Source organism: Mustela nivalis (assembly GCF_964662115.1).
Source record: "Mustela nivalis genome assembly, chromosome: 9".
In the NCBI taxonomy this organism is placed as follows: Eukaryota; Metazoa; Chordata; class Mammalia; order Carnivora; family Mustelidae; genus Mustela; species Mustela nivalis.
This window is the reverse complement of record NC_139028.1, coordinates 48,876,102-48,888,978: the sequence shown is the minus strand read 5'-3', so window position 1 is coordinate 48,888,978 and position 12,877 is coordinate 48,876,102. Positions and strand designations below refer to the sequence as shown.

General features: G+C 35.3%; 1 long non-coding RNA gene across 3 annotated transcripts in view; it reads right to left on the bottom strand.

The window, feature by feature from the left end:
- Positions 1-12,672, bottom strand: part of LOC309841446 — a 58,821-nt gene extending 46,149 nt beyond the window's left edge. For 2 of the 3 annotated variants that reach the window (XR_014299135.1, XR_014299136.1), the window contains exons 1-2: positions 12,570-12,672; positions 9,405-9,478 (exon numbers count right to left, since the gene is read on the bottom strand). This is a non-coding gene — a long non-coding RNA (uncharacterized lncRNA). The remainder of the gene's footprint in view (positions 1-9,404; positions 9,479-12,569) is intronic. The other variant, XR_014299137.1, reaches the window with a different exon arrangement.
- Between the last annotated feature and the right edge of the window lie 205 nt (positions 12,673-12,877).

Here is a 12,877-nt window from a genome sequence, read left to right as displayed (position 1 = left end):
GGATCAACTACACCATCTGAGACCCCTTTTTAGTTCCTTTTTTTGAGCTTGATGGAGAGGAATGATTAACTTATCAATTTGTCAAACTTTTCTACCTCTAAAATACATACTCAAGCTATAAAATTGTCTATAGACTCTGCTTTAGATCTATGCCACAAGTACAATGCATATTAATTTCAAAACAGTGCAATTCAAAATATTTTCTTGTTTCTATTATGGTTAATTTTTAATCTCATGAGCTATTTAAGAGTACTGTGATTGATTTCTGTATGTATAGGAATTTTTAAAGGTTTTTGTTTTTTGGTTTGGGGATTTTTTGGAGGGGGCAGGTTGCTTCTTTTGGTTTGTTTTAAGTATGGATCTCTAGCTTAAATCAGTTGTGACCAAAAAACATATTCTGTATGGTTTCAATCTTTTGAATCTGATGAGTATGTTTTAGGGTTAGTTGTTGTTCAATATTCCTTGAGAACAAAAATAATGTGTCTTCTACAGAATTAGATTCTGTAAGTGTCATTTTATTTTTATGTTCTATCTGTGTCAATTAAGTCAAGCATTTTCATATCTTTTCCCCATTTTCCCCAATCAATATTTGTATATTTTTTACATGTCTTTTTTAAAACAGTGTAAAAATTGAGGTGTTTTTGTTTTTGTATTTTTGTCTAGACAGATCACATCTCCGAGTGCTTAGTCTATTTACGTGCAATATTTTTTGTATTTGGGTTTAAATCTACAATCTTTCTCTGAATTTTCTATTTGTTCTACTCAGTCATATCTTTTTCCTCTTTTCTTGACTTTTTTGGATTATTTTCTATTCACCCTTTCAAATTAACTCTATTTATACCTCTTTTACTAGGCATAGTGGTCTCCTTGATATTAGAACATGCCCTTGAGTTAATTATCTCTTTCTGGTTAATGCAGCCAGACACCTTACAACACCTCCCCCTTCTATTTGTGTGTTTTTTAAAAATGGATTTTAATTATTTACCTGTTTTAAGCCCCATGAGATAATATACTATTATTTTATATAGTCAATATTCATTTGCATTTACATATTTTACCACTTCTGTTACTTTAACCCAGTTTCAGAAATTGACAACTTCTTGGCTACGCAAACACACTAAGATGTTTTACCTCTGATGTGTCCTTATACCTAGAGTCATCCCCTCTGGTTCCAACCCCAATCATAGGAGATTTACCAGGGTCACCCTATTTGGTAACACTGGCTTCCAATTCAGTTCTCCATCTACCCAAAAATCTTCCCAAAGATTCAGTCTTGTCAGATACCTATTTTGGACTGACAAATGTCCAGAGAGCAGAAGCAATTTTGAAAACCAGGCTCTTCTCTCTGGATTTCTGGGTTCCCCCCACCCAGATATTGGTGCTGTAATTGTTTATTCCCTTATTAGCTAGTGACTTTAAGAAAATGCCATTTATTTTTCAACTTTTTTGTTATATTATGAAGATACTAAGTTTCAAAATATTTTGTTTATGGGACACCTGAGTGACTCAGTTAAGCATCCAATTGTTGATTTTGACTCAGGTCATGATCTTGGGGTCATGGGATCAAACCTCACATCAGGCTCCATGCTGACCTGGGAGTCTGCTCCTCTCTCTCTCTCTCCCTCCTTCTCCCAACACCCTTCTCCCACTATCGTGAGCCCTCTCTCAAAAATAAGTAGATAAATATTTTTAAAAATATATTTAGTTTAGTATTATCAAAAGTCAGTAATTACCTTTTGTAAGACTTTATCTCTCATTAGACTCATTCCCTAAGAATTATTTTTTCTTTGCACTGGTAAGTACCTGTTTGCTCTTAATCAGCAAGAAGTCCATGGTTTTGAATAAATCATTCAAATAGCTCTAAGGAAAATACCATGATATATAAATAACACTATCTCAAAGATATATATGCTTAGAGATAAGTCTTGATGAAGAAAACATAGTGTTTCTATGGCAGTGTTTTAAAAATTCAAGTGATTATCTGGTATACCAATGAGTAGTCACTGAAGATATTACTAGTAAGAGCCAAAATTTACATTTCTGATGAAGTAGTTCCTGTTAACGAATTGAGGTACACTGAACTAAGTGTTAAATTTTATGCTGACCTTCCAAACTAGGAAGAAGCAAATAATTATTTTTCCTTTTTGTGATGGCTCCAAGAATGGTACCAGTTTTGTGAATAGCAGCCTGTAGATGTGTACTAATATATAAAAGAAAATGAGTGAAAAATTAACAAAAAGTGAAAACGGATAAACACATCTATTGCAAAATTGAGAAAAGTTGAGTTACAAATGACAATTTAAATCAAATGGAAACATTTATTGGTTCTACTTACTGTATACACTACATAAGGCATTATCCATTGTCTACAGATGTTATTCGGGGCAAATATGGTGTTACTTCCCAAGCTAGCCACTCGTAACCTCTTCTCCCACTCATTCCATTAATTCCACAATCACAGTGGCAGCTGCTTTTCCCCTTCTTTTCCCCCTTTCAACATTTCTTCTTTCCTTCCTTTTTTCCCACCTCTTCCTCCTCTCCTGTCCTTCTCTTCCTTTCCCCTTTCCTTTCTCTACATCTATTTTTTTTCTTTTTTTTTCCCTTTAATTTTTTATTTTTTATAAACATATATTTTTTATCCCCAGGGGTACAGATCTGTGAATCATCAGGTTTACACACTTCACAGCACTCACCAAGCACATACCCTCCCCAATGTCCATAATCCCACCCCCTTCTCCCAAACCCCCTCCCCCAAGCAACCCTCAGTTTGTTTTGTGAGATTAAGAGTCACTTGTGGTTTGTCTCCCTCCCAATCCCATCTTGTTTCATTTATTCTTCTCCGACCCACTTAAGCCCCCATGTTGCATCACCACTTCCTCATATCAGGGAGATCATATGATAGTTGTCTTTCTCCGCTTGACTTATTTCACTAAGCATGATACGCTCTAGTTCCATCCATGTTGTCGCAAATGGCAAGATTTCATTTCTTTTGATGGCTGCATAGTATTCCATTGTGTATATATACCACATCTTCTTGATCCATTCATCTGTTGATGGACATCTAGGTTCTTTCCATAGTTTGGCTATTGTGGACATTGCTGCTATAAACATTCGGGTGCACGTGCCCCTTTGGATCACTATGTTTGTATCTTTAGGGTAAATACCCAATAGTGCAATTGCTGGGTCATAGGGCAGTTCTATTTTCAACATTTTGAGGAACCTCCATGCTGTTTTCCAGAGTGTCTGCACCAGCTTGCATTCCCACCAACAGTGTAGGAGGGTTCCCCTTTCTCCGCATCCTCGCCAGCATCTGTCATTTCCTGACTTGTTGATTTTAGCCATTCTGACTGGTGTGAGGTGATATCTCATTGTGGTTTTGATTTGTATTTCCCTGATGCCAAGTGATATGGAACACTTTTTCATGTGTCTGTTGGCCATCTGGATGTCTTCTTTGCAGAAATGTCTGTTCATGTCCTCTGCCCATTTCTTGATTGGATGATTTGTTCTTTGGGTGTTAAGTTTGCTAAGTTCTTTATAGATTCTGGACACTAGTCCTTTATCTGATATGTCGTTTGCAAATATCTTCTCCCATTCTGTCAGTTGTCTTTTGATTTTGTTAACTGTTTCCTTGGCTGTGCAAAAGCTTTTGATCTTGATGAAATCCCAATAGTTCATTTTGCCCTTGCTTCCCTTGCCTTTGGCGATTTTCCTAGGAAGATGTTGCTGCGGCTGAGGTCGAAGAGGTTGCTGCCTGTGTTCTCCTCAAGGATTTTGATGGATTCCTTACGCTCATTGAGGTCCTTCATCCATTTTGAGTCTATTTTTGTGTGTGCTGTAAGGAAATGGTCCAATTTCATTTTTCTGCATATGGCTGTCCAATTTTCCCAGCACCATTTATTGAAGAGGCTGTCTTTTTTCCATTGGACATTCTTTCCTGCTTTGTCGAAGATTAGTTGACTGTAGAGTTGAGGGTCTATTTCTGGGCTCTCTATTCTGTTCCATTGATCTATGTGTCTGTTTTTGTGCCAGTACCATGCTGTCTTGATGATGACAGCTTTGTAATAGAGCTTGAAGTCCGGAATTGTGATGCCACCAACGTCGGCTTTCTTTTTCAATATCCCTTTGGCTATTCGAGGTCTTTTCTGGTTCCATATAAATTTTAGAATTATTTGTTTCATTTCTTTGAAAAAGATGGATGGTACCTTGATAGGAATTGCATTAAATGTGTAGATTGCTTTAGGTAGCATAGACATTTTCACAATATTTATTCTTCCAATCCAGGAGCATGGAACATTTTTCCATTTCTTTGTGTCTTCCTCAATTTCTTTCATGAGTACTTTATAGTTTTCTGAGTATAGATTCTGTGCCTCTTTGGTTAGGTTTATTCCTAGGTATCTTATGGTTTTGGGTGCAATTGTAAATGGGATTGACTCCTTAATTTCTCTTTCTTCTGTCTTGCTGTTGGTGTAGAGAAATGCAACTGATTTCTGTGCATTGATTTTATATCCTGACACTTTACTGAATTCCTGTGTAAGTTCTAGCAGTTTTGGAATGGAGTCTTTTGGGTTTTCCACATATAGTATCATATCATCTGCGAAGAGTGATAATTTGACTTCTTCTTTGCCGATTTGGATGCCTTTAATTTCCTTTTGTTGTCTGATTGCTGAGGCTAGGACCTCTAGTACTATGTTGAATAGCAGTGGTGATAATGGACATCCCTGCCGTGTTCCTGACCTTAGCAGAAAAGCTTTCAGTTTTTCTCCATTGAGCATGATATTTGCGGTGGGTTTTTCATAGATGGCTTTGATGATATTGAGGTATGTGCCCTCTATCCCTATGCTTTGAAGAGTTTTGATCAGGAAGGGATGCTGTACTTTGTCAAATGCTTTTTCAGCATCTATTGAGAGTATCATATGGTTCTTTCTTTTATTGATGTGTTGTATCACATTGACTGATTTGCGGATGTTGAACCAACCTTGCAGCCCTGGAATAAATCCCACTTGGTCATGGTGAATAATCCTTTTAATGTACTGTTGAATCCTATTGGCTAGTATTTTGTTGACTATTTTCGCATCTGTGTTCATCAAGGATATTGGTCTATAGCTCTCTTTTTTGATGGGATCCTTGTCTGGTTTTGGGATCTCTACATCTATTTTTATTGTTCTTTAATACCTGACTGTCAGAAAATAACTAGATCCTTATTCCACTCTGGCTTTTACACTTGGGCAAGTCTTTGAAGACTCATTGTCACAGTTAAGTAATTTATAAAATTTAAGTGATTCAAAAAATATATATAATAACAACAATAATAATATAATATGTGTTGTAGTTCCCACAGTTGGTAAGTCTATGACTTCTGTCTGTTCCTATACTACTCTATCTCTCTCTCCACAATTGTTGGTCTAGTTATGGGCACGTGACCCAACATGAGTTTGGGCTTAGAACCAGACTTAGAGCAGCTAGTAACTTTTCCTAGGGGCCAAATTTTAAGGAGTAAAGCTTAGTAACTACTTGTAGTTAGCTTTACTGCCAAATGGAGAAAGTTTGAAGAGAAAGAGAAACTTAAGTCATTTAAATTTATATAATATAAAAACGATTCTGTAGTTTTTTTTTACCAATTTATTCTTATTTATCTCATTCTCAATGATGTTATATAGGATATACTTAGATTTAGAAGATTAAATCACAGGATATGCAGACAAATTGGTCTTTTAAAAATCTATTGTATGAGCCAACTTTCTTAAGCCACTTACATATCTTGCTGAAAAATAGAATTCTGGAAAGGACTCAGATGAAGGATTTAAATAAAGGGATCTGAGCAAGAGTTACTATTTGAGGATCATTTATTATCATGAACTTTACAAATATTACTTGCCATTCATAAAATAACCCATAAAGATAAGAATTATTGTCTCAGTTTTACACAGAGTGAATTGAGATTCAGAATGATTAAATCAATTGCCATATTTACACAGCTAATAAATCACTGAGCTGGGATCAGCTTGTTCTGATATGACTGGAGAACCCCAACTTTTTCTATTCTGCAGCACAGAACTGCCTCTCAGCATGTCCATGTATGCCTCTACTTCTGCAATGTTTATAATCTTCCAGAAACATAGAAATAAAATAATTCATAAACAAGCATATGAATGAATTAAATTAATATGTTAAATAAATAACTTTAAAAATCCAGGAAAATTTACTTTCCCAAGGATTATACAATACTCTGAGGAGTATGTATGATTTTATAATCTATAAACTGTACATTTCTGATGGGAACTAAGTTTAAGATTACATGTTAATTCACTTCTGTCAGTTCTGTGGGATTTTTGCTTGGTGAGGTTTGTATGTCTTAATTACCCAATTCCATAAGGTTTCTTGGGGCTCTGGGAGATGAGTTTTCATGCCCCCATTGATTTTCAGAGTTGAATCTCTTGCGTCTGCTCTTTTTGAAAAATATGTTAGGAATTTTCACATGTGCCTTATATTCTAAACTGTTACTTACATCATTGTCAATAAATTAGTTACCATTTATGGATCTTTAATGAGTGAATACTCTCAACAGCCCTGAAATACACTATTGTCATGTTATGTATAGTAAACTAACATACAAGAAGGTTATCTTGCATGACCATATAGCTTAGAAATGCTACAATCAGCTAATAAGTTCAAAGCTGTATCATTATGAGGTAAAGATGCCATAGTTCCAAACTACTTCAGTCAATGTTGGATCCACAGATTTAGTGAGGTCAACAGAAAATTTTTTCAAAAAAAAAAAGGTCAATATATTACACCAAATCCAGTAATTTTTCCTGAGAGTATGATCTCAAAATTGTATATATTAAATATTTTAAAATTATTTTCATTAGCATATAATATATTATTTGCCCCAAAGGTACAAGTCTGTGAATCATCAGGCTTACACATTTCAGGCTTACACAACACTCCTCATAGCACATACCCTCCCCAATGTCCATAATCCAACCACCCTATATACATTACATATTAATGTATATTATGTATTTCAAAACTTCCCATAAGACCAATACAGCAAAAAAATATTCACACAAAAACCTGCACACAAATGTTTTTAGCAGTTTCATTCATAATTGCTAAAACTTGGAAGCAACCAAGACACTTTTCAATAGATGAATAAACAAAAATGCATACAGTGGGATATTATTCAACAATAAAAAGAAATGAGCTGTTAAGCCATTAAAAAACATAAAAGAACCTAAATGCATATTGCTAATTGAAAAAAGCAAATCTGAAAAGGCTACATACTCTAAGTTTCCAACTACATGACATTCTGGAACAAGCAAAACTATGGAAGCAGGATAAAAAGGTCAGTGGTTGCCAGAGGTTCAAGGGCAGGAAAAGAAGAAGGAAGGAATTAGTAGATGGAGCATAGAAGATTTTCAGGGCAGTGAAATGTTTCTGAATGATTCTGTAGCTGTAGATACATCTCATTACACATTTCTCAAACCTTTATGGAATATATCATAAATAGTGAACCCAAATGTAAACTATGGACTTCAACTAACAGTAGCATACTAATATTAGCTAATCCACTACACCAAATATGCCACCTTAGTGCCAGGTGTTAAAATAGGGGAAACTAGAGAGAGTAAAGAACTCTGTACTTTCCACTCAATTTTTCTATAAAACTAGAACTGCTGAAAAAGAAGTCTATCAATTTTTAAAAAGATAGTAGCTGCTTATATTACGGTAAATATGAGTATATACCCACAGAACAAATGAGAAAAAAAAAAGACTGTTTGGAAGATATGCAATTGGATTCTGCTATTTGAAATAAGATTTCCAGAGACCATAAAAATCATTAAAAAAAATTTAGATTGCAGTGAAAATGATGATGATTATTAAGTGTTAAAGATAAAGGTCTCCATTATGGGGTTTCATGTAAGAGTTTGAGTAAAATTTTCCATGTAATATGAGAGGGAGAAATGTGTTATTTCTTAATTATTATTTTGACTAAAATATGTAGTTTAAATATTGAAGTATAACTAATTTAATAAATCAAGCAGAACATCTAGTTATTAGACTACCTCAGATACATTTAATGATAAGTACAATTATATCTTGAGCAAAATTATTTCATTTGTAAAATTCTTTCTGGGAATTTGGAGGTTTACTCAATTTGGAAGACTACATTATATTCAGAAATTTCTGGTATTTTTTTATTGCTTACCTTATACTGGGCTGTGGATTAGGTTCCGTGAGGCATGTAAAAATAATCAAGATACCAAGATATGATTTCTGCTCTGAATCTCTAAATATAGTCCAATGATAAGAGTTGGATGGAAATAATTCAAGTAATATCTAGTCCGTGCTCAATGTTTTCAAGCAGTAAGTGTGAAACATGGAATATATTATGCTAGTCTAAATGAAGGATGAATTGCCTCTGTCTGAGAATTCAGGAAAGTCTCCACAGAGAAGACAGTATTTCTGATGGACTTAAATGGATTCAAAAGATGGAGAGGAAAAAAAGGTGGAAAATTCAGATAGAAAGAATTTCCACATAATTGCAGTTACACAGAAAGATCGTGTCTAAGGATTGACAATTGATTCAATGTGGTTAGATCACAAGAATCTGAACACAAAGTGAAAAGGATGATCTTTATGGAGATAGAAGACAAGGATTAACTATGTAGTGCACTGACAAAGCAAGATGAATGAATATTAGTCCTTCATTCAGTTAGAAATTAATGGGGGAGATATTGAAGATATTGAGAAATTTTGAGCAAAGAGTTATATTTTAGAAAAAATGAATATTATTTATCTGTTTTGTGATCATGGAGTTTATCTTACTGCATTGTACTTTTTCATGTTTATTTACCTTCTAGGGCCATGGGATCCTCGAGGGCAAATATCATGTCTTGCTCATCTTGTTATTTTTAGTACTTAATACATAACTGGTACACAGTGTAAACTCTATAAATGCTTACCAATGAACAACTGAAGTACTTAGGCAGTTTAAAGATAACTTGAAGAACCCTTGAAGTATTGGTTTTAAAATACTCAAATCCTGGTGATGGGTACTAAGGAGGGCACATATTGCATGGAGCACTGGGTGTGGTGCATAAACAATGAATCTTGGAACACTGAAAAAATAAAATTAAATTAAAAAAATAAAGTACTTAAATTTTTAAAAGCAAAAAAATAAAAATAAAAAGATAAAATACTCAAATCTGAGTTGACCTTAATTACCATTCATTTGTAGGACAGCCTGAGTTTTTACAGAAGTGGCAGTACAAGGGATGAAAAGATCATGGTTCAAAGAGAGACCAACTCCCTAACAAATGAACTACTTACTCCTTTTAAAACTCAGCATCTTTCCAATATACTATACCTGGTAACCCTAACACTAGAAATGTTCCTTGTACCTGAAAAGTCTTCATCACATGTCCCAGACCCTAAGTCCTCTGATAAGATGGCCGGTCTTGCTCCTGCAGGGTCCCTGTTGAAAGAGTTCAACCTTGAAACTCAAGCCAGTGTCTGGAATCCAGGGAGTGAGCTGCTGTAAGTGTTCCCCAACTGACATCTCAGAGTTGCTACTTAAAAGATTTCCTCTCTGTGCTCCCCCCACCCCCACTGTCAGGACACTCTGACAATTTGCCGGGCCCTGACCTGCCCTTCCTCTCAGCACCTGTCAGTCAGTTTCTATCCTCAGGAGCCTGTGCCTCCTATATAGGAAGATTTTGTTCTACGTCTGGTCCCAGACTGCTATAAATAGCTGAGCCATAGAAGCAGCTCCCAAAATATGACTAAAGATAACATTTAAATAATCTATATTTTTAAATTTAAAAATACACAGGCAAAATAACATGACTTCTCTTTTATTTTATCAAGCTAGGTGTGCAATATGATTTATCTTTTTTAAATTACAAGTCAGTCGGATTGAAAATGTTCCCCAAATGGGTACTTGATGCTAATGACTTTTTAAAATGTGATAAGAGATCTCAAAGAAATCAGGGGTATTTCTAATATAACACTTCTGATGTCTGAGAAAAGTTATCCTCAGCACTGCATAAACTCAGGTGAAACTTAACATTGTTTATTTTTAATATTCCCAATGGTTATTAACTAGGAGAATGTCAGTGTTAGAAGAGACTTTAGAGGTCAACTGTAATTTCCGTTTTGAATGGGACAGGTGCAGAAACCTCACAACCTTTAAAAAATAAAGCTCAGGGGCGCCTGGGTGGCTCAGTGGGTTAAGCCGCTGCCTTCAGCTCAGGTCATGATCTCAGCGTCCTGGGATCGAGTCCCACATCGGGCTCTCTGCTCGGCAGGGAGCCTGCTTCCTTCTCTCTCTCTCTCTCTGCCTGCCTCTCTGCCTACTTGTAATCTCTCTCTGTCAAATAAATAAATAAATAAATAAATCTAAAAAACAAACAAAAAAAAAACCCCTATTTAAAAAAAAAAAAAAATAAAGCTCATTAGCTAGCAAAGTCCTTCACATTGAGGTACTATGCAATGTATTTGAAAACTCTTACTACTTCAATTATCATATGATCTCACTGATATGCAGAATTTAAGAAACAAGACAGAGGATCATAGGAGAGGAGAGGAAAAAATAACATAAGATGAAACCAGAAAGGGAGACAAACCATAAGAGACTCATAATCTTAGGAAACAAACAGAGTTGCTGGGGTTCGGGGATGGGATAACTGGGTGATGGACTTTGGGGAAGGTATGTATGTGTTGTGGTGAGCGCTAGGTGTTATGTAAGACTGATGAATCACAGACCTGAACCCCTGAAACAAATAATACACTATATGTTAATTAATCGAATATAAATTATAAAAAATTTAAAAAGAAAAGAAAAAAATAATTTAAAAAATTCCTGTTGCAGCAAACAGAAAGTTTTCCTTGGCATCATTTTCTGATAGCCTTGTTCTGACCAAAGCTGTATCCTAAAAGGAACATCTAATACCATAATATAGTAGTAAATTTTCTAGAGTAAGTTGTCTTCTCTATAGTGCAGAATTTCTGACAGCATCATCCATACCATCACTATTCCTGTCCCCATCTCTGCTATGATATTACCCCAGGAATTGCTTGCTCCCCCTACTGGCTGTCCCCCAACATAAGTGAGTTTGCTGGGGGCTGCATCTTTGTTCTCCCAGAATCTACTACGAGATTAGCACACATCATTGTCTCAATAAAAACTTTTTTAAAAAATTGAATAAAAGAAGAAAAGATGAATAAACAACAATTTGTATCAACATACACTGAACGTGCATCTGAACTTGAGAAACATTTCCAAATCAATGATGACTTTGAAAACTAACCTGACTTTCATATTCTTTCTTTCCTTCTGGTATTTTTGGGGTAGAAGTAATGTAAGCCAAGCTCTGCCTCCCTTCATGGGTAGTGAATTCCTACTCATTCTTCTTAGAACAAAAATGTAACAGTTTTTTGAAACCTTTTTTTTTTTCACTCCCCCAGGCAGCATTTTATTCTTATTCCTGTTATGACTTATCACATTATATTGTCACTTCCTCCTTTAGCATTATCTAAAACCTACATGAAAATTAAATATAAACCTTTTTGGACCATTCCAAGGTTATTCACTCTACTTTTATAACTTTGCATTCTTTTTTTCTGCCTTTGATACATTTTTTAAGGATTTTATTTATTTATTTATTAGAGAGAAAGAGAGAGAGAGTGTCTCCAGCAGAGTCTCCACTGAGCGTGGAGCCCCATGTGGAGCTCAGAATCCTGAGATCATGACTTGGGCCGAAACCAAGAGTCAGATGCTTAACCGACTGAGCCACCCAGGTGCCTCTCTGCCTTTGACACTTTGTCTATGCTCATAGATATATTTGATGTCTATATTTTTATTTCTTATTATCAGTTTCACATCAGAGGTAATTAACCTTTTAAATGACTTATGTTACTTTCACTCTGCTGGTATGAACACATAGTATTACAGTGTAATAACAGAAGTCTGAAGCCTGTAGTAAATAGATATACTTAAAAGTGTATAGCACGGATAATGAATTTACTGCTGAGTTTTGATAATTTAATTCCTATAAGGTCCTATGGTTTGAATGTCTGTTAACAAGGGACAGTCTTAAGGTGACCAAAGTAAAAACTTACAGGGAACTGATGAGTATTTTATATTTTAGATAGTACATTTTTGTTTCATTTGATCTCAGTGTCGTTTGAATTAACTGTACTAGTTTGAACTAATATGTGGTTCAACAAATCCATCCACTTAAATGTCCAAAACAAGATTCTCTACCTAAAAAATACATGACCAAAGATAGATACATAGATACATACATACATAGATACAAAGATAAAGACACAGGTAGATACGTAGGTTAGTACATAGTACATAGAACATAGGTTGTATGTACATAGATATATAATTCTCTCTCTCTCTCTACAGAATACTGTACTGTGATGAAACAGGAGCTTATTTATACCCAATGTGGTGCTGGTGGTTGTTGTTGTTGTTTAATATTGATTTGTGGTCTAGTAATCCATGGGACAGACAAGGCCTTATAACCTAAGGATCAAGTTCTTTTTGGTAGAATTACCTCTATCCATCTTCTCATGTCCCCAGGCTGTGATCTTAACCAGACCTTCACCACCATTGACCAACAGAATTTTACTGCCATGTTTCTGGCATGTTTGGCCTGAGGTTCCAGCCTACACTGTCTTCTCATAGAAACAGACACCAAGATTCCATTTTGGAAACTTGAGACTAGAAGATTCCATTAGGCCTCTTTAGCCATGCTTGGAAATCCTAGATAATTTTCCCAAAAATATGTCTCTCAGTTAGACCATCTTCTGGTGGACCTTCCTTCCTATATTACTCAGTGCTCATTCTCCCTGATGCCCCCTC